Source organism: Triticum dicoccoides, unplaced genomic scaffold (assembly GCF_002162155.2).
Source record: "Triticum dicoccoides isolate Atlit2015 ecotype Zavitan unplaced genomic scaffold, WEW_v2.0 scaffold4092, whole genome shotgun sequence".
Lineage (NCBI taxonomy): Eukaryota > Viridiplantae > Streptophyta > Magnoliopsida > Poales > Poaceae > Triticum > Triticum dicoccoides.
Window position 1 is genome coordinate 79,776 of NW_021270137.1, and position 14,694 is coordinate 94,469.

The 14,694-nt window shown below is 50.2% G+C and overlaps 35 non-coding genes across 35 annotated transcripts; all 35 read right to left on the reverse strand.

Annotated features, from left to right (window-relative positions):
• Positions 1-274: 274 nt before the first annotated feature.
• LOC119346343 lies at positions 275-393 on the reverse strand. The gene has a single exon (XR_005167611.1). It is a non-coding gene; the product is annotated as a 5S ribosomal RNA (ribosomal RNA).
• Positions 394-690: 297 nt separating this feature from the next.
• LOC119346265 lies at positions 691-809 on the reverse strand. The gene has a single exon (XR_005167531.1). It is a non-coding gene; the product is annotated as a 5S ribosomal RNA (ribosomal RNA).
• A 298-nt stretch (positions 810-1,107) lies between these two features.
• LOC119346395 lies at positions 1,108-1,226 on the reverse strand. The gene has a single exon (XR_005167668.1). It is a non-coding gene; the product is annotated as a 5S ribosomal RNA (ribosomal RNA).
• A 296-nt stretch (positions 1,227-1,522) lies between these two features.
• On the reverse strand, positions 1,523-1,641 carry LOC119346385. The gene has a single exon (XR_005167656.1). It is a non-coding gene; the product is annotated as a 5S ribosomal RNA (ribosomal RNA).
• A 297-nt stretch (positions 1,642-1,938) lies between these two features.
• Positions 1,939-2,057, reverse strand: LOC119346368. The gene has a single exon (XR_005167638.1). It is a non-coding gene; the product is annotated as a 5S ribosomal RNA (ribosomal RNA).
• A 297-nt stretch (positions 2,058-2,354) lies between these two features.
• LOC119346214 lies at positions 2,355-2,473 on the reverse strand. The gene has a single exon (XR_005167480.1). It is a non-coding gene; the product is annotated as a 5S ribosomal RNA (ribosomal RNA).
• Positions 2,474-2,769: 296 nt separating this feature from the next.
• LOC119346402 lies at positions 2,770-2,888 on the reverse strand. The gene has a single exon (XR_005167675.1). It is a non-coding gene; the product is annotated as a 5S ribosomal RNA (ribosomal RNA).
• A 297-nt stretch (positions 2,889-3,185) lies between these two features.
• Positions 3,186-3,304, reverse strand: LOC119346348. Its single transcript, XR_005167617.1, has one exon. It is a non-coding gene; the product is annotated as a 5S ribosomal RNA (ribosomal RNA).
• Positions 3,305-3,601: 297 nt separating this feature from the next.
• Positions 3,602-3,720, reverse strand: LOC119346360. The gene has a single exon (XR_005167631.1). It is a non-coding gene; the product is annotated as a 5S ribosomal RNA (ribosomal RNA).
• Positions 3,721-4,016: 296 nt separating this feature from the next.
• On the reverse strand, positions 4,017-4,135 carry LOC119346383. The gene has a single exon (XR_005167653.1). It is a non-coding gene; the product is annotated as a 5S ribosomal RNA (ribosomal RNA).
• Positions 4,136-4,431: 296 nt separating this feature from the next.
• LOC119346418 lies at positions 4,432-4,550 on the reverse strand. The gene has a single exon (XR_005167691.1). It is a non-coding gene; the product is annotated as a 5S ribosomal RNA (ribosomal RNA).
• Positions 4,551-4,847: 297 nt separating this feature from the next.
• On the reverse strand, positions 4,848-4,966 carry LOC119346429. Its single transcript, XR_005167705.1, has one exon. It is a non-coding gene; the product is annotated as a 5S ribosomal RNA (ribosomal RNA).
• Positions 4,967-5,263: 297 nt separating this feature from the next.
• Positions 5,264-5,382, reverse strand: LOC119346390. The gene has a single exon (XR_005167662.1). It is a non-coding gene; the product is annotated as a 5S ribosomal RNA (ribosomal RNA).
• Positions 5,383-5,679: 297 nt separating this feature from the next.
• LOC119346399 lies at positions 5,680-5,799 on the reverse strand. The gene has a single exon (XR_005167672.1). It is a non-coding gene; the product is annotated as a 5S ribosomal RNA (ribosomal RNA).
• Positions 5,800-6,095: 296 nt separating this feature from the next.
• Positions 6,096-6,214, reverse strand: LOC119346244. Its single transcript, XR_005167512.1, has one exon. It is a non-coding gene; the product is annotated as a 5S ribosomal RNA (ribosomal RNA).
• A 295-nt stretch (positions 6,215-6,509) lies between these two features.
• LOC119346322 lies at positions 6,510-6,628 on the reverse strand. Its single transcript, XR_005167585.1, has one exon. It is a non-coding gene; the product is annotated as a 5S ribosomal RNA (ribosomal RNA).
• Positions 6,629-6,924: 296 nt separating this feature from the next.
• Positions 6,925-7,043, reverse strand: LOC119346438. Its single transcript, XR_005167712.1, has one exon. It is a non-coding gene; the product is annotated as a 5S ribosomal RNA (ribosomal RNA).
• A 297-nt stretch (positions 7,044-7,340) lies between these two features.
• On the reverse strand, positions 7,341-7,459 carry LOC119346410. The gene has a single exon (XR_005167682.1). It is a non-coding gene; the product is annotated as a 5S ribosomal RNA (ribosomal RNA).
• A 297-nt stretch (positions 7,460-7,756) lies between these two features.
• Positions 7,757-7,875, reverse strand: LOC119346305. The gene has a single exon (XR_005167568.1). It is a non-coding gene; the product is annotated as a 5S ribosomal RNA (ribosomal RNA).
• A 297-nt stretch (positions 7,876-8,172) lies between these two features.
• Positions 8,173-8,291, reverse strand: LOC119346329. The gene has a single exon (XR_005167594.1). It is a non-coding gene; the product is annotated as a 5S ribosomal RNA (ribosomal RNA).
• Positions 8,292-8,587: 296 nt separating this feature from the next.
• LOC119346245 lies at positions 8,588-8,706 on the reverse strand. Its single transcript, XR_005167513.1, has one exon. It is a non-coding gene; the product is annotated as a 5S ribosomal RNA (ribosomal RNA).
• A 296-nt stretch (positions 8,707-9,002) lies between these two features.
• LOC119346306 lies at positions 9,003-9,121 on the reverse strand. The gene has a single exon (XR_005167569.1). It is a non-coding gene; the product is annotated as a 5S ribosomal RNA (ribosomal RNA).
• Positions 9,122-9,418: 297 nt separating this feature from the next.
• LOC119346302 lies at positions 9,419-9,537 on the reverse strand. Its single transcript, XR_005167565.1, has one exon. It is a non-coding gene; the product is annotated as a 5S ribosomal RNA (ribosomal RNA).
• Positions 9,538-9,833: 296 nt separating this feature from the next.
• Positions 9,834-9,952, reverse strand: LOC119346249. Its single transcript, XR_005167516.1, has one exon. It is a non-coding gene; the product is annotated as a 5S ribosomal RNA (ribosomal RNA).
• A 296-nt stretch (positions 9,953-10,248) lies between these two features.
• LOC119346384 lies at positions 10,249-10,367 on the reverse strand. The gene has a single exon (XR_005167655.1). It is a non-coding gene; the product is annotated as a 5S ribosomal RNA (ribosomal RNA).
• A 297-nt stretch (positions 10,368-10,664) lies between these two features.
• Positions 10,665-10,783, reverse strand: LOC119346356. The gene has a single exon (XR_005167626.1). It is a non-coding gene; the product is annotated as a 5S ribosomal RNA (ribosomal RNA).
• A 295-nt stretch (positions 10,784-11,078) lies between these two features.
• LOC119346387 lies at positions 11,079-11,197 on the reverse strand. The gene has a single exon (XR_005167658.1). It is a non-coding gene; the product is annotated as a 5S ribosomal RNA (ribosomal RNA).
• A 296-nt stretch (positions 11,198-11,493) lies between these two features.
• LOC119346367 lies at positions 11,494-11,612 on the reverse strand. The gene has a single exon (XR_005167637.1). It is a non-coding gene; the product is annotated as a 5S ribosomal RNA (ribosomal RNA).
• Positions 11,613-11,908: 296 nt separating this feature from the next.
• On the reverse strand, positions 11,909-12,027 carry LOC119346378. Its single transcript, XR_005167647.1, has one exon. It is a non-coding gene; the product is annotated as a 5S ribosomal RNA (ribosomal RNA).
• Positions 12,028-12,324: 297 nt separating this feature from the next.
• Positions 12,325-12,443, reverse strand: LOC119346297. Its single transcript, XR_005167560.1, has one exon. It is a non-coding gene; the product is annotated as a 5S ribosomal RNA (ribosomal RNA).
• A 297-nt stretch (positions 12,444-12,740) lies between these two features.
• Positions 12,741-12,859, reverse strand: LOC119346287. The gene has a single exon (XR_005167552.1). It is a non-coding gene; the product is annotated as a 5S ribosomal RNA (ribosomal RNA).
• A 297-nt stretch (positions 12,860-13,156) lies between these two features.
• LOC119346406 lies at positions 13,157-13,275 on the reverse strand. Its single transcript, XR_005167679.1, has one exon. It is a non-coding gene; the product is annotated as a 5S ribosomal RNA (ribosomal RNA).
• Positions 13,276-13,571: 296 nt separating this feature from the next.
• LOC119346186 lies at positions 13,572-13,690 on the reverse strand. The gene has a single exon (XR_005167447.1). It is a non-coding gene; the product is annotated as a 5S ribosomal RNA (ribosomal RNA).
• Positions 13,691-13,981: 291 nt separating this feature from the next.
• Positions 13,982-14,100, reverse strand: LOC119346298. Its single transcript, XR_005167561.1, has one exon. It is a non-coding gene; the product is annotated as a 5S ribosomal RNA (ribosomal RNA).
• A 298-nt stretch (positions 14,101-14,398) lies between these two features.
• LOC119346459 lies at positions 14,399-14,517 on the reverse strand. The gene has a single exon (XR_005167729.1). It is a non-coding gene; the product is annotated as a 5S ribosomal RNA (ribosomal RNA).
• Positions 14,518-14,694: the final 177 nt, after the last annotated feature.

A 14,694-nucleotide genomic window follows, 5' to 3' on the forward strand; every position in this document is an offset into this window, starting at 1 on the left:
TCCCTTATCCTTTCCCCTCCCACCTCCACTACAAAGACGATTGTACATTGCTTTGGCCGCTCCCTCTCATCTACGGAGGCGAGTTTAACGCGGTTTCCACCCCTCCCTCTCAACCGCACCAGTGCACGCTTGCCGGGCCACAACGCCGCCGCTAGACTCGTGAATCGTGAGCACCCAGCTATAACTTACCGCACTCGTGCAAAATAATAAACAAGGTAAATATATTACTTACACGTGCGTTTCCTTTTGCAAGCGGCGCAAAAAAATTAAAAAGGGAATGCAACACGAGGACTTCCCAGGAGGTCACCCATCCTAGTACTACTCTCGCCCAAGCACGATTAACTTTGGAGTTTTGATGGGATCCGGTGCTTTAGTGCTGGTATGATCGCATCCGACATGTTACCCCCGTCTTCGTCCCTTATCCTTTCCCCTCCCAGCTCCACTACAAAGACGATTGTACATTGCTTTGGCCGCTCCCTCTCAACTACGGAGACGATTTTAACGCGGTTTCCACCCCTCCCTCTCAACCGCACCATTGCACGCTTGCCGCGCCACAACGCCGCCGCTAGACTCGTGAATCGTGAGCACCCAGCTATAACTTACCGCACTCGTGCAAAATAATAAAACACGGTAAATATATTAGTTACACGTGCGTTTTCTTTTGCAAGCGGCGCAAAAAAAATTAAAAAGGGAATGCAACACGAGGACTTCCCAGGAGGTCACCCATCCTAGTACTACTCTCGCCCAAGCACGCTTAACTTTGAAGTTCTGATGGGATCCAGTGATTTAGTGCTGGTATGATCGCATCCGACATGTTACCCCCCGTCTTCGTCCCTTATCCTTGCCCCTCCCAGCTCCACTACAAAGACGATTGTACATTGCTTTGGCCGCTCCCTCTCAACTATGGAGCCGAGTTTAACGCGGTTTCCAACCCTCCCTCTCAACCGCACCAGTGCACGCTTGCCGCGCCACAACGCCGCCGCTAGACTCGTGAATCATGAGCACCCAGCTATAACTTACCGCACTCGTGCAAAATAATAAAACACGGTAAATATATTACTTACACGTGCGTTTTGTTTTGCAAGCGGCGCAAAAAAATTTAAAAAGGGAATGCAACACGAGGACTTCCCAGGAGGTCACCCATCCTAGTACTACTCTCGCCCAAGCACACTTAAATTTGGAGTTCTGATGGGACCCGGTGGTTTAGTGCTGGTATGATCGCATCCAACATGTTACCCCCGTCTACGTCCCTTATCCTTGCCCCTCCCAGCTCCACTACAAAGACGATTGTACATTGCTTTGGCCACTCTCTCTCAACTACGGAGACGAGTTTAACGCGGTTTCCACCCCTCCCTCTCAACCGCACCAGTGCACGCTTGCCGCGCCACAACGCCGCCGCTAGACTTGTGAATCGTGAGCAGCCAGCTATAACTTACCGCACTCGTGCAAAATAATAAAACACGGTGAATATATTACTTACACGTGCGTTTTGTGTTGCAAGCGGTGCAAAAAAATTAAAAAGGGAATGCAACACGAGGACTTCCCAGGGGGACACCCATCCTAGTACTACTCTCGCCCAAGCACGCTTAACTTCGGAGTTCTGATGGGATCTAATGCTTTAGTGCTGGTTTGATCGCATCCGACATGAAACCCCCGTCTTCGTCCCTTATCCTTGCCCCTCCCAGCTCCACTACAAAGACGATTGTACATTGCTTTGGCCGCTCCCTCTCAACTACGGAGATGAGTTTAACACGGTTTCCACCCCTCCCTCTCAACCGCACCAGTGCACGCTTGCCGCGCCACAACGCCGGCGCTAGACTCGTGAATCGTGAGCACCCAGCTATAACTTACCGCACTCGTGCAAAATAATAAAACACGGTAAATATATTACTTACACGTGTGTTTTGTTTTGCAAGCGGCGCAAAAAAAATTGAAAAGGGAATGCAACACGAGGACTTCCCAGGAGGTCACCCATCCTAGTACTACTCTTGCCCCAGCACGGTTAACTTCGGAGTTCTAATGGGATCTGGTGCTTTAGTGCTGGTATGATCGCATCCGACATGTTACCCCCGTCTTCGTCCCTTATCCTTTCCCCTCCCACCTCCACTACAAAGATGATTGTACATTGCTTTGGCCGCTCCCTCTCAACTACGGAGACGAGTTTAACGCGGTTTCCACCCCTCCCTCTCAACCGCACCAGTGCACGCTTGCCGCCCCACAACGCAGCCGCTAGACTCGTGAATCGTGAGCACCCAGCTATAACTTACCGCACTCGTGCAAAATAATAAAACAAGGTAAATATATTACTTACACATGCGTTTTGTTTTGCAAGCGGCGCAAAAAAAATTAAAAAGGGAATGCAACATGAGGACTTCCCAGGAGGTCACCCATCCTAGTACTACTCTCGCCCAAGCACGCTTAACTTCGGAGTTCTGATGGGATCCGGTGCTTTAGTGCTGGTATGATCGCATCCGACATGTTACCCCCGTCTTCGTCCCTTATCCTTGCCACTCCCAGCTCCACTACAAAGACGATTGTACATTGCTTTGCCGCTCCCTCTCAACTACGGAGACGAGTTTAACGCGGTTTCCACCCCTCCCTCACAACCTCACCAGTGCACGCTTGCCACGCCACAACGTCGCCGCTAGACTCGTGAATCATGAGCACCCGGCTATAACTTACCGCACTCGTGCAAAATAATAAAACACGGTAAATATATTACTTACACGTGCGTTTTGTTTTGCAAGCGGCGCAAAAAAAATTAAAAAGGGAATGCAACACGAGGACTTCCCAGGAGGTCACCGATCCTAGTACTACTCTCGACCAAGCACGCTTAACTTTGGAGTTCTGATGGGATCCGGTGGTTTAGTGCTGGTATGATCGCATCCAACATGTTACCTCCGTCTACGTCCCTTATCCTTGCCCCTCCCAGCTCCACTACAAATACGATTGTACATTGCTTTGGCCGCTCCCTCTCAACTACGGAGACGAGTTTAACGCGGTTTCCACCCCTCCCTCTCAACCGCACCAGTGCACGCTTGCCGCGCCACAACGCCGCCGCTAGAATCGTGAATCGTGAGCACCCAGCTATAACTTACCGCACTCGTGCAAAATAATAAAACACGGTAAATATATTACTTACACGTGCGTTGTGTTTTGCAAGCGGCGCAAAAAAAATTAAAAAGGGAATGCAACACGAGGACTTCCCAGGAGGACACCCATCCTAGTACTACTCTCGCCCAAGCACGCTTAACTTCGAAGTGCTGATGGGATCCAGTGCTTTAGTGCTGGTATGATCGCATCCGACATGTTACCCCCGTCTTCGTCCCTTATCCTTGCCCCTCCCAGCTCCACTACAAAGACGATTGTACATTGCTTTGGCCGCTCCCTCTCAACTACGGAGACGAGTTTAACGCGGTTTCCACCCCTCCTTCTCAACCGCACCAGTGCACGCTTGCCGCGCCACAACGCCGCCGCTAGACTCGTGAATCGTGAGCACCTAGCTATAACTTACCGCACTCGTGCAAAATAATAAAACACGATAAACATATTACTTACACGTGCGTTTTGTTTTGCAAGCGGCGCAAAAAAAATTAAAAAGGGAATGCAACACGAGGACTTCCCAGGAGGACATCCATCCTAGTACTACTCTCGCCCAAGCACGCTTAACTTCGGAGTTCTGATGGGATCCAGTGCTTTAGTGTTGGTATGATCGCATCCGACATGTTACCCCCGTCTTCGTCCCTTATCCTTACCCCTCCCAGATCCACTACAAAGACGATTGTACATTGCTTTGGCCGCTCCCTGTCAACTACGGAGACGATTTTAACGCGGTTTCCACCCCGCCCTCTCAACCGCACCATTGCACGCTTGCCGCGCCACAACGCCGCCGCTAGACTCGTGAATCGTGAGCACCCAGCTATAACTTACCGCACTCGTGCAAAATAATAAAACACGGTAAATATATTACTTACACGTGCGTTTTGTTTTGCAAGCGGCACAAAAAAAATAAAAAGTGAATGCAACACGAGGACTTCCCAGGAGGAAACCCATCCTAGTACTACTCTCGCCCAAGCACGCTTAACTTCGGCGTTCTGATGGGTTCCGGTGCTTTAGTGCTGGTATGATCGCATCCGACATGTTACCCCCGTATTCGTCCCTTATCCTTGCCCCTCCCAGCTCCACTACAAAGACGATTGTACATTGCTTTGGCCGCTCCCTCTCAACTACGGAGACGAGTTTAACGCGGTTTCCACCCCTCCCTCTCAACCGCACCAGTGCACGCTTGCCGCACCACAACGCCGCTGCTAGACTCGTGAATCGTGATCACCCAGCTATAACTTACCGCACTCGTGCAAAATAATAAAACACGGTAAATATATTACTTACACGTGCGTTTTGTTTTGCAAGCGGCGCAAAAAAATTAAAAAGGAAATGCAACACGAGGACTTCCCAGGAGGTCACCCATCTTAGTACTACTCTCGCCGAAGCATGCTTAACTTCGGAGTTCTGATGGGATCAGGTGCTTTAGTGCTGGTATGATCGCATCCGACATGTTACCCCCGTCTTCGTCCCTTATCCTGGCCCCTCCCAGCTCCACTACAAAGACGATTGTACATTGCTTTGGCCGCTCCCTCTCAACTACGGAGACGAGTTTAACGCGGTTTCCACCCCTCCCTCTCAACTGCACCAGTGCACGCTTGCCACGCCACAACGCCGCCGCTGGACTCGTGAATCGTGATCACCCAGCTATAACTTACCGCACTCGTGCAAAATAATAAAACACGGTAAATATATTACTTACACGTGCATTTTGTTTTGCAAGCGGTGCAAAAAAAATTAAAAAGGGAATGCAACACGAGGACTTCCCAGGAGGTCACCCATCCTAGTACTACTCTCGCCGAAGCATGCTTAACTTCGGAGTTTTGATGGGATCAGGTGCTTTAGTGCTGGTATGATCGCATCCGACATGTTACCCCCGTCTTCGTCCCTTATCCTTGCCCCTCCCAGCTCCACTACAAAGACGATTGTACATTGCTTTGGCCGCTCCCTCTCAACTACGGAGACGAGTTTAACGTGGTTTCCACCCCTCCCTCTCAACTGCACCAGTGCACGCTTGCCACGCCACAACGCCGCCGCTAGACTCGTGAATCGTGAGCACCCAGCTATAACTTACCGCACTCGGGCAAAATAATAAAACACGGTAAATATATTACTTACACGTGCGTTTTGTTTTGCAAGCGGCGCAAAAAAAATTAAAAAGGGAATGCAACACGAGGACTTCCCAGGAGGACACCCATCCTAGTACTACTCTCGCCCAAGCACGCTTAACTTCGGAGTTGTAATGGGATCTGGTGCTTTAGTGCTGGTATGATCGCATCCGACATGTTTCCCCCGTCTTCGTCCCTTATCCTTTCCCCTCCCACCTCCACTACAAAGATGATTGTACATTGCTTTGGCCGCTCCCTCTCAACTACGGAGACGAGTTTAACGCGGTTTCCACCCCTCCCTCTCAACCGCACCATTGCACGCTTGCCGCGCCACAACGCCGCCGCTAGACTCGTGAATCGTGAGCACCCAGCTATAACTTACCGCACTCGTGCAAAATAATAAAACACGGTAAATATATTACTTACACGTGCGTTTTGTTTTGCAAGCGGCGCAAAAAAAATTAAAAAGGGAATGCAACACGACGACTTCCCAAGAGGTCACCCATCCTAGTACTACTCTCGCCCAAGCACGCTTAACTTCGGAGTTTTGATGGGATCCGGTGCTTTTAGTGCTGGTATGATCGCATCCGACATGTTACCCCCGTCTTCGTCCCTTATCATTGCCCCTCCCAGCTCCACTACAAAGACGATTGTACATTGCTTTGGCCGCTCCCTCTCAACTACGGAGACGAGTTTAACGCGGTTTCCACCCCTCCCTCTCAACCGCACCAGTGCACGCTTGCTGCACCACAACGCCGCCGCTAGACTCGTGAATCGTGAGCACCCAGCTATTACTTACCGCACTCGTGCAAAATAATAAAACACGGTAAATATATTACTTACACATGCGTTTTGTTTTGCAAGCGGCGCAAAAAAATTAAAAAGGGAATGCAACACGAGGACTTCCCAGGAGGTCACCCATCCTAGTACTACTCTCGCCGAAGCACGCTTAACTTCGGAGTTCTGATGGGATCCGGTGCTTTAGTGCTGGTATGATCGCATCCGACATGTTACCCCCGTCTTCGTCCCTTATCCTTTTCCCTCCCACCTCCACTACAAAGACGATTGTACATTTCTTTGGCCGCTCCCTCTGAACTACGGAGACGAGTTTAACGCGGTATCCACCCCTCCCTCTCAACTGCACCAGTGCACGCTTGCCGCGCCACAACGCCGCCGCTAGACTCGTGAATCGTGAGCACCCAGCTATAACTTACGCACTCGTACAAAATAATAAAACACGGTAAATATATTACTTACACGTGCGTTTTGTGTTGCAAGCGGCGCAAAAAAATTAAAAAAGGAATGCGACACGAGGACTTCCCAGGAGGTCACCCATCCTAGTACTACTCTCGCCCAAGCACGCTTAACTTCGGAATTCTGATGGGATCCGGTGCTTTAGTGCTGGTATGATCAAATCCGACATGTTACCCCCGTCTTCGTCTCTTATCCTTTCCCCTTCAAGCTCCACTACAAAGACGATTGTACATTGCTTTGGCCGCTCCCTCTCAACTACGGAGACGAGTTTAACGCGGTTTCCACCCCTCCCTCTCAACCGCACCAGTGCACGCTTGCCGCACCACAACGCCGCTGCTAGACTCGTGAATCGTGATCACCCAGCTATAACTTACCGCACTCGTGCAAAATAATAAAACACGGTAAATATATTACTTACACGTGCGTTTTGTTTTGCAAGCGGCGCAAAAAAATTAAAAAGGAAATGCAACACGAGGACTTCCCAAGAGGTCACCCATCCTAGTACTACTCTCGCCGAAGCATGCTTAACTTCGGAGTTCTGATGGGATTAGGTGCTTTAGTGCTGGTATGATCGCATCCAACATGTTACTCCCGTCTTCGTCCCTTATCCTTGCCCCTCCCAGCTCCACTACAAAGACGATTGTACATTGCTTTGGCCGCTCCCTCTCAACTACGGAGACGAGTTTAACGCGGTTTCCACCCCTCCCTCTCAACTGCACCAGTGCACGCTTGCCACGCCACAACGCCGCCGCTAGACTCGTGAATCGTGATCACCCAGCTATAACTTACCGCACTCGTGCAAAATAATAAAACACGGTAAATATATTACTTACACGTGCATTTTGTTTTGCAAGCGGCGCAAAAAAAATTAAAAAGGGAATGCAACACGAGGACTTCCCAGGAGGTCACCCATCCTAGTACTACTCTCGCCGAAGCACGCTTAACTTCGGAGTTCTGATGGGATCAGGTGCTTTAGTGATGGTATGATCGCATCCGACATGTTACCCCCGTCTTCGTCCCTTATCCTTGCCCCTCCCAGCTCCACTACAAAGACGATTGTACATTGCTTTGGCCGCTCCCTCTCAACTACGGAGACGAGTTTAACGCGGTTTCCACCCCTCCCTCTCAACTGCACCAGTGCACGCTTGCCACGCCACAACGCCGCCGCTAGACTCGTGAATCGTGAGCACCCAGCTATAACTTACCGCACTCGTGCAAAATAATAAAACACGGTAAATATATTACTTACACGTGCGTTTTGTTTTGCAAGCGGCGCAAAAAAAATTAAAAAGGGATTGCAACACGAGGACTTCCCAGGAGGACACCCATCCTAGTACTACTCTCGCCCAAGCACGCTTAACTTCGGAGTTCTAATGGGATCTGGTGCTTTAGTGCTGGTATGATCGCATCCAACATGTTACCCCCGTCTTCGTCACTTATCCTTTCCCCTCCCACCTCCACTACAAAGACGATTGTACATTGCTTTGGCCGCTCCCTCTCAACAACGGAGACGAGTTTAACGCGGTTTCCACCCCTCCCTCTCAACCGCACCATTGCACGCTTGCCGCGCCGCAACGCCGCCGCTAGACTCGTGAATCGTGAGCACCCAGCTATAACTTACCGCACTCGTACAAAATAATAAAACACGGTAAATATATTACTTACACGTGCGTTTTGTTTTGCAAGCGGCGCAAAAAAAATTAAAAAGGGAATGCAACACGACGACTTCCCAAGAGGTCACCCATCCTAGTACTACTCTCGCCCAAGCACGCTTAACTTCGGAGTTTTGATGGGATCCGGTGCTTTAGTGCTGGTATGATCGCATCCGATATGTTACCCCCGTCTTCGTCCCTTATCATTGCCCCTCCCAGCTCCACTACAAAGACGATTGTACATTGCTTTGGCCGCTCCCTCTCAACTACGGAGACGAGTTTAACGCGGTTTCCACCCCTCCCTCTCAACCGCACCAGTGCACGCTTGCTGCACCACAACGCCGCCGCTAGACTCGTGAATCGTGAGCACCCAGCTATAACTTACCGCACTCGTGCAAAATAATAAAACACGGTACATATATTACTTACACGTGCGCTTTGTTTTGCAAGCGGCGCAAAAAAATTAAAAAGGGAATGCAACACGAGGACTTCCCAGGAGGTCACCCATCCTAGTACTACTCTCGCCGAAGCACGCTTAACTTCGGAGTTCTGATGGGATCCGGTGCTTTAGTGCTGGTATGATCGCATCCGACATGTTACCCCCGTCTTCGTCCCTTATCCTTTTCCCTCCCACCTCCACTACAAAGACGATTGTACATTGCTTTGGCCGCTCCCTCTCAACTACGGAGACGAGTTTAACGCGGTATCCACCCCTCCCTCTCAACTGCACCAGTGCACGCTTGCCGCGCCACAACGCCGCCGCTAGACTCGTGAATCGTGAGCACCCAGCTATAACTTACGCACTCGTACAAAATAATAAAACACGGTAAATATATTACTTACACGTGCGTTTTGTGTTGCAAGCGGCGCAAAAAAAATTAAAAAAGGAATGCAACACGAGGACTTCCCAGGAGGTCACCCATCCTAGTACTACTCTTGCCCAAGCACGCTTAACTTCAGAGTTCTAATGGGATCCAGTGCTTTAGTGCTGGTATGATCGCATCCGACATGTTACCCCCCGTCTTCGTCCCTTATCCTTGCCCCTCCCAGCTCCACTACAAAGACGATTGTACATTGCTTTGGCCGCTCCCTCTTAACTACGGAGACGAGTTTAACGCGGTTTCCACCCTTCCCTCTCAACCGCACCAGTGCACGCTTGACGCACCACAACGCCGCCGCTAGACTCGTGAATCGTGAGCACCCAGATATAACTTACCGCACTCGTGCAAAATAATAAAACACGGTAAATATATTACTTACACGTGCGTTTTGTTTTGCAAGCGGCGCAAAAAAATTAAAAAGGGATTGCTACACGAGGACTTCCCAGGAGGTCACCCATCCTAGTACTGCTCTCGCCCAAGCACGCTTAACTTCGGAGTTCTGATGGGATCCGGTGCTTTAGTGCTGGTATGATCGCATCCAACATGTTACCCCCGTCTTCGTCCCTTATCCTTGCCCCTCCCAGCTCCACTACAAAGACGATTTTACATTGCTTTGGCCGCTCCCTCTCAACTACGGAGACGAGTTTAACGCGGTTTCCACCCCTCCCTCTCAACCGCACGAGTGCACGCTTGCCGCGCCACAACGCCGCCGCTAGACTCGTGAATCGTGAGCACCCAGCTATAAGTTACGGCACTCGTGCAAAATAATAAGACACGGTAAATATATTACTTACACGTGCGTTTTGTTTTGCAAGCGGCGCAAAAAAATTAAAAAGGGAATGCAACACGAGGACTTCCCAAGAGGTCACCCATCCTAGTACTACTCTCGCCCAAGCACACTTAACTTCGGAGTTCTAATGGGATCTGGTGCTTTAGTGCTGGTATGATCGCATCCGACATGTTAGCCCCGTCTACGTCCCTTATCCTTTCCCCTCCCACCTCCACTACAAAGACGATTGTACATTGCTTTGGCCGCTCCCTCTCAACTACGGGGACGAGTTTAACGCCGTTTCCACCCCTCCCTCTCAACCGCACCAGTGCACGCTTGCCGCGCCACAACGCCTCCACTAGACTCGTGAATCGTGAGCACCCAGCTATAACTTACCGCAGTCGTGCAAAATAATAAAACACGGTAAGTATATTACTTCCACGTGCGTTTTGTTTTGCAAGCGGCGCAAAAAAATTAAAAAGGGAATGCACCACGAGGACTTCCCATGAGGTCACCCATCCTAGTACTACTCTCACCCAAGCACGCTTAACTTCGGAGTTCTGATGGGATCAAGTGCTTTAGTGCTGGTATGATCGCATCCGACATGTTACCTCCCGTCTTCGTCCCTTATCCTTGCCCCTCCTAGCTCCACTACAAAGACGATTGTACATTGCTTTGGCCGCTCCCTCTCAACTACGGAGCCGAGTTTAACGCGGTTTCCACCCCTCCCTCTCAACCGCACCAGTGCACGCTTGCCGCACCATAACGCCGCCGCTAGACTCGTGAATCATGAGCACCCAGCTATAACTTACCGCACTCGTGCAAAATAATAAAACATGGTAAATATATTACTTACACGTGCGTTTTGTTTTGCAAGCGGCGTAAAAAAATTAAAAAGGGAATGCAACACGAGGACTTCCCAGGAGGTCACCCATCCTAGTACTACTCTCGCCCAAGCACGCTTAACTTCGGAGTTTTGATGGGATCCGGTGGTTTAGTGTTGGTATGATCGCATCCAACATGTTACCCCCGTCTACGTCCCTTATCCTTGCCCCTCCCAGCTCCTCTACAGAGACGATTGTAATTGCTTTGGCCGCTCCCTCTCAACTACGGAGACGAGTTTAATGCGGTTTCCAACCCTCCCTCTCAACCGCACGAGTGCACGCTTGCCGCGCCACAACGCCGCCGCTAGACTCGTGAATCGTGAGCACCCAGCTATAACTTACCCACTCGTGCAAAATAATAAAACATGGTAAATATATTACTTACACGTGCGTTTTGTTTTGCAAGTGGCGCAAAAAAAATTAAAAAGGGAATGCAACACGAGGACTTCCCAGGAGGTCACCCATCCTAGTACTACTCTTGCCCAAGAACGCTTAACATTGGAGTTCTGATGGGATCCGGTGCTTTAGTGCTGGTATGATCGCATCCGGCAAGTTACCCCCGTCTTCGTCCCTTATCCTTGCCCCTCCCAGCTCCACTACAAAGACGATTGTACATTGCTTTGGCCGCTCCCTCTCAACTACGGAGACGAGTTTAACGCGGTTTCCACCCCTCCCTCTCAACCGCACCAGTGCACGCTTGCCGCGCCACAACGCCGCCGCTAGACTCGTGAATCGTGAGCACCCAACTATAACTTACCGCACTCATGCAAAATAATAAAACACGGTAATATATTACTTACACGTGCGTTTTCTTTTGCAAGCGGCGCAAAAAAAATTAAAAAGGGAATGCAACACGACGACTTCCCAAGAGGTCACCCATCCTAGTACTGCTCTCGCCCAAGCACGCTTAACTTCGGAGTTCTAATGGGATCCGTTGCTTTAGTGCTGGTATGATCGCATCCGACATGTTACCCCCGTCTTCCTCCCTTATCCTTGCCCCTCCCAGCTCCACTACAAAAACGATTGTACATTGCTTTGGTCGCTCCCTCTCAACTACGGAGACGAGTTTAACACGGTTTCCACCCCTCCCTCTCAACTGCACCAGTGCACGCTTGCCACGCCACAACGCCGCCGCTAGACTCGTGAATCGTGAACACCCAGCTATAACTTACCGCACTCGTGCAAAATAATAAAACACGGTAAATATATTACTTACACGTGCATTTTCTTTTGCAAGCGGCGCAAACAAATTAAAAAGGGAATGGAACACGAGGACTTCCCAGGAGGACACCCATCCTAGTACTACTCTCACCCAAGCACGCTTAACTTCGGAGTTCTGATGGGATCCAGTGCTTTAGTGCTGGTATGATCGCATCCGACATGTTATCCCCGTCTTCGTCCCTTATCCTTGCCCCTCCCAGCTCCACTACAAAGACGATTGTACATTGCTTTGGCCGCTCCCTCTCAACTACGGAGATGAGTTTAACATGGTTTCCACCCCTCCCTCTCAACCGCACCAGTGCACGCTTGCCGCGCCACAACGCCGCCGCTAGACTCGTGAATCGTGAGCACCCAGCTATAACTTACCGCACTTGTGCAAAATAATAAAACACGGTAAATATATTACTTACACGTGTGTTTTGTTTTGCAAGCGGCGCAAAAAAAAATAAAAAGGGAATGCAACACGAGGACTCCCCAGGAGGTCACCCATCCTAGTACTACTCTCGCCCAAGCACGCTTAACTTCGGAGTTCTGATGGGATCCGGTGCTTTAGTGCGAGTATGATCGCATCCGACATGTTACCTCCGTCTTCGTCCCTTATCCTTGCCCCTCCCAGCTCCACTACAAAGACGATTGTACATTGCTTTGGCCGCTCCCTCTCAACTACGGAGACGAGTTTAACGCGGTTTCCACCCCTCCCTCTCAACCGCACCAGTGCACGCTTGCCGCGCCACAACGCCGCCGCTAGACTCGTGAATCGTGAGCACCCAGCTATAACTTACCGCACTCGTGCAAAGTAATAAAACACGGTAAATATATTACTTACACGTGCGTTTTGTTTTGCAAGCGGCGCAAAAAAAATTAAAAAGGGAATGCAACACGAAGACTTCCCAGGAGGTCACCCATCCTAGTACTACTCTCGCCCAAGCACGCTTAACTTCGGAGTTCTGATGGGATCCAATGCTTTAGTGCTGGTATGATCGCATCCAACATGTTACCCCCGTCTTCTTCCCTTATCCTTGCCCCTCCCAGCTCCACTACAAAGATGATTGTACATTGCTTTGGCCGCTCCCTCTCAACTACGGAGACGAGTTTAACGCGGTTTCCACCCCTCCCTCTCAACCGCACTAGTGCACGCTTGCCGCGGCACAACGCCGCCGCTAGACTCGTGAATCGTAAGCACCCAGCTATAATTTACCGCACTCGTGCAAAATAATAAAACATGGTAAATATATTACTTACACGTGCGTTTTGTTTTGCAAGCGGCGCAAAAAAAATTAAAAAGAGAATGCAACACGAGGACTTCCCAGGAGGTCACCCATCCTAGTACTACTCTTGCCCAAGCACGCTTAACTTTGGAGTTCTGATGGGATCCGATGCTTTAGAGCTAGTATGATCGCATCCGACAAGTTACCCCCGTCTTCGTCCCTTATCCTTGCCCCTCCCAGCTCCACTACAAAGACGATTGTACATTGCTTTGGCCGCTCCCTCTCAACTACGGAGATGAGTTTAACGCGGTTTCCACCCCTCCCTCTCAACCGCACCAGTGCACGCTTGCCGCGCCACAACGCCGCCGCTAGACTCGTGAATCGTGAGCACCCAACTATAACTTACCGCACTCATGCAAAATAATAAAACACGGTAATATATTACTTACACGTGCGTTTTCTTTTGCAAGCGGCGCAAAAAAAATTAAAAAGGGAATGCAACACGAGAACTTCCCAGGAGGACACCCATCCTAGTACTACTCTCGCCCAAGCACGCTTAACTTCGGAGTTCTGATGGGATCCAGTGCTTTAGTGCTGGTATGATTGCATCCGAAATGTTATCCCCGTCTTCGTCCCTTATCCTTGCCCCTCCCAGCTCCACTACAAAGACGATTGTACATTGCTTTGGCCGCTCCCTCTCAACTACGGAGATGAGTTTAACACGGTTTCCACCCCTCCCTCTCAACCGCACCAGTGCACGCTTGCCGCGCCACAACGCCGACGCTAGACTCGTGAATCATGAGCACCCAGCTATAACTTACCGCACTTGTGCAAAATAATAAAACACATTAAATATATTACTTACACGTGCGTTTTGTTTTGCAAGCGGCGCAAAAGAAAAGGGAATGCAACACGAGGACTCCCCAAGAGGTCACCCATCCTAGTACTACTCTCGCCCAAGCACGCTTAACTTCGGAGTTCTGATGGGATCCGGTGCTTTAGTGCTGGTATGATCGCGTCCGACATGTTACCTCCGTCTTTGTCCCTCATCCTTGCCCCTCCCAGCTCCACTACAAAGACGATTGTACATTGCTTTGGCCGCTCCCTCTCAACTACGGAGACGAGTTTAACGCGGTTTCCACCCCTCCCTCTCAACCGCACCAGTGCACGCTTGCCGCGCCACAACGCCGCCGCTAGACTCGTGAATCGTGAGCACCCAGCTATAACTTACCGCACTCGTGCAAAATAATAAAACACGGTAAATATATTACTTACACGTGCGTTTTATTTTGCAAGCGGCGCAAAAAAAAATTAAAAAGGGAATGCAACACGAGGACTTCCCAGGAGGTCACCCATCCTAGTACTACTCTCGCCCAAGCACGCTTAACTTCGGAGTTCTGATGGGATCCGGTGCTTTAGTGCTGGCATGATCGCATCCGACATGTTACCCCCGTCTTCGTCCCTTATCCTTGCCCCTCCCAGCTCCACTACAAAGACGATTGTACATTGCTTTGGCCGCTCCCTCTCAACTACGGAGACGAGTTTAACGCGGTTTCCACCCCTCCCTCTCAACCGCTCTAGTGCACGCTTGCCGCAGCACAACGCCGCCGCTAGA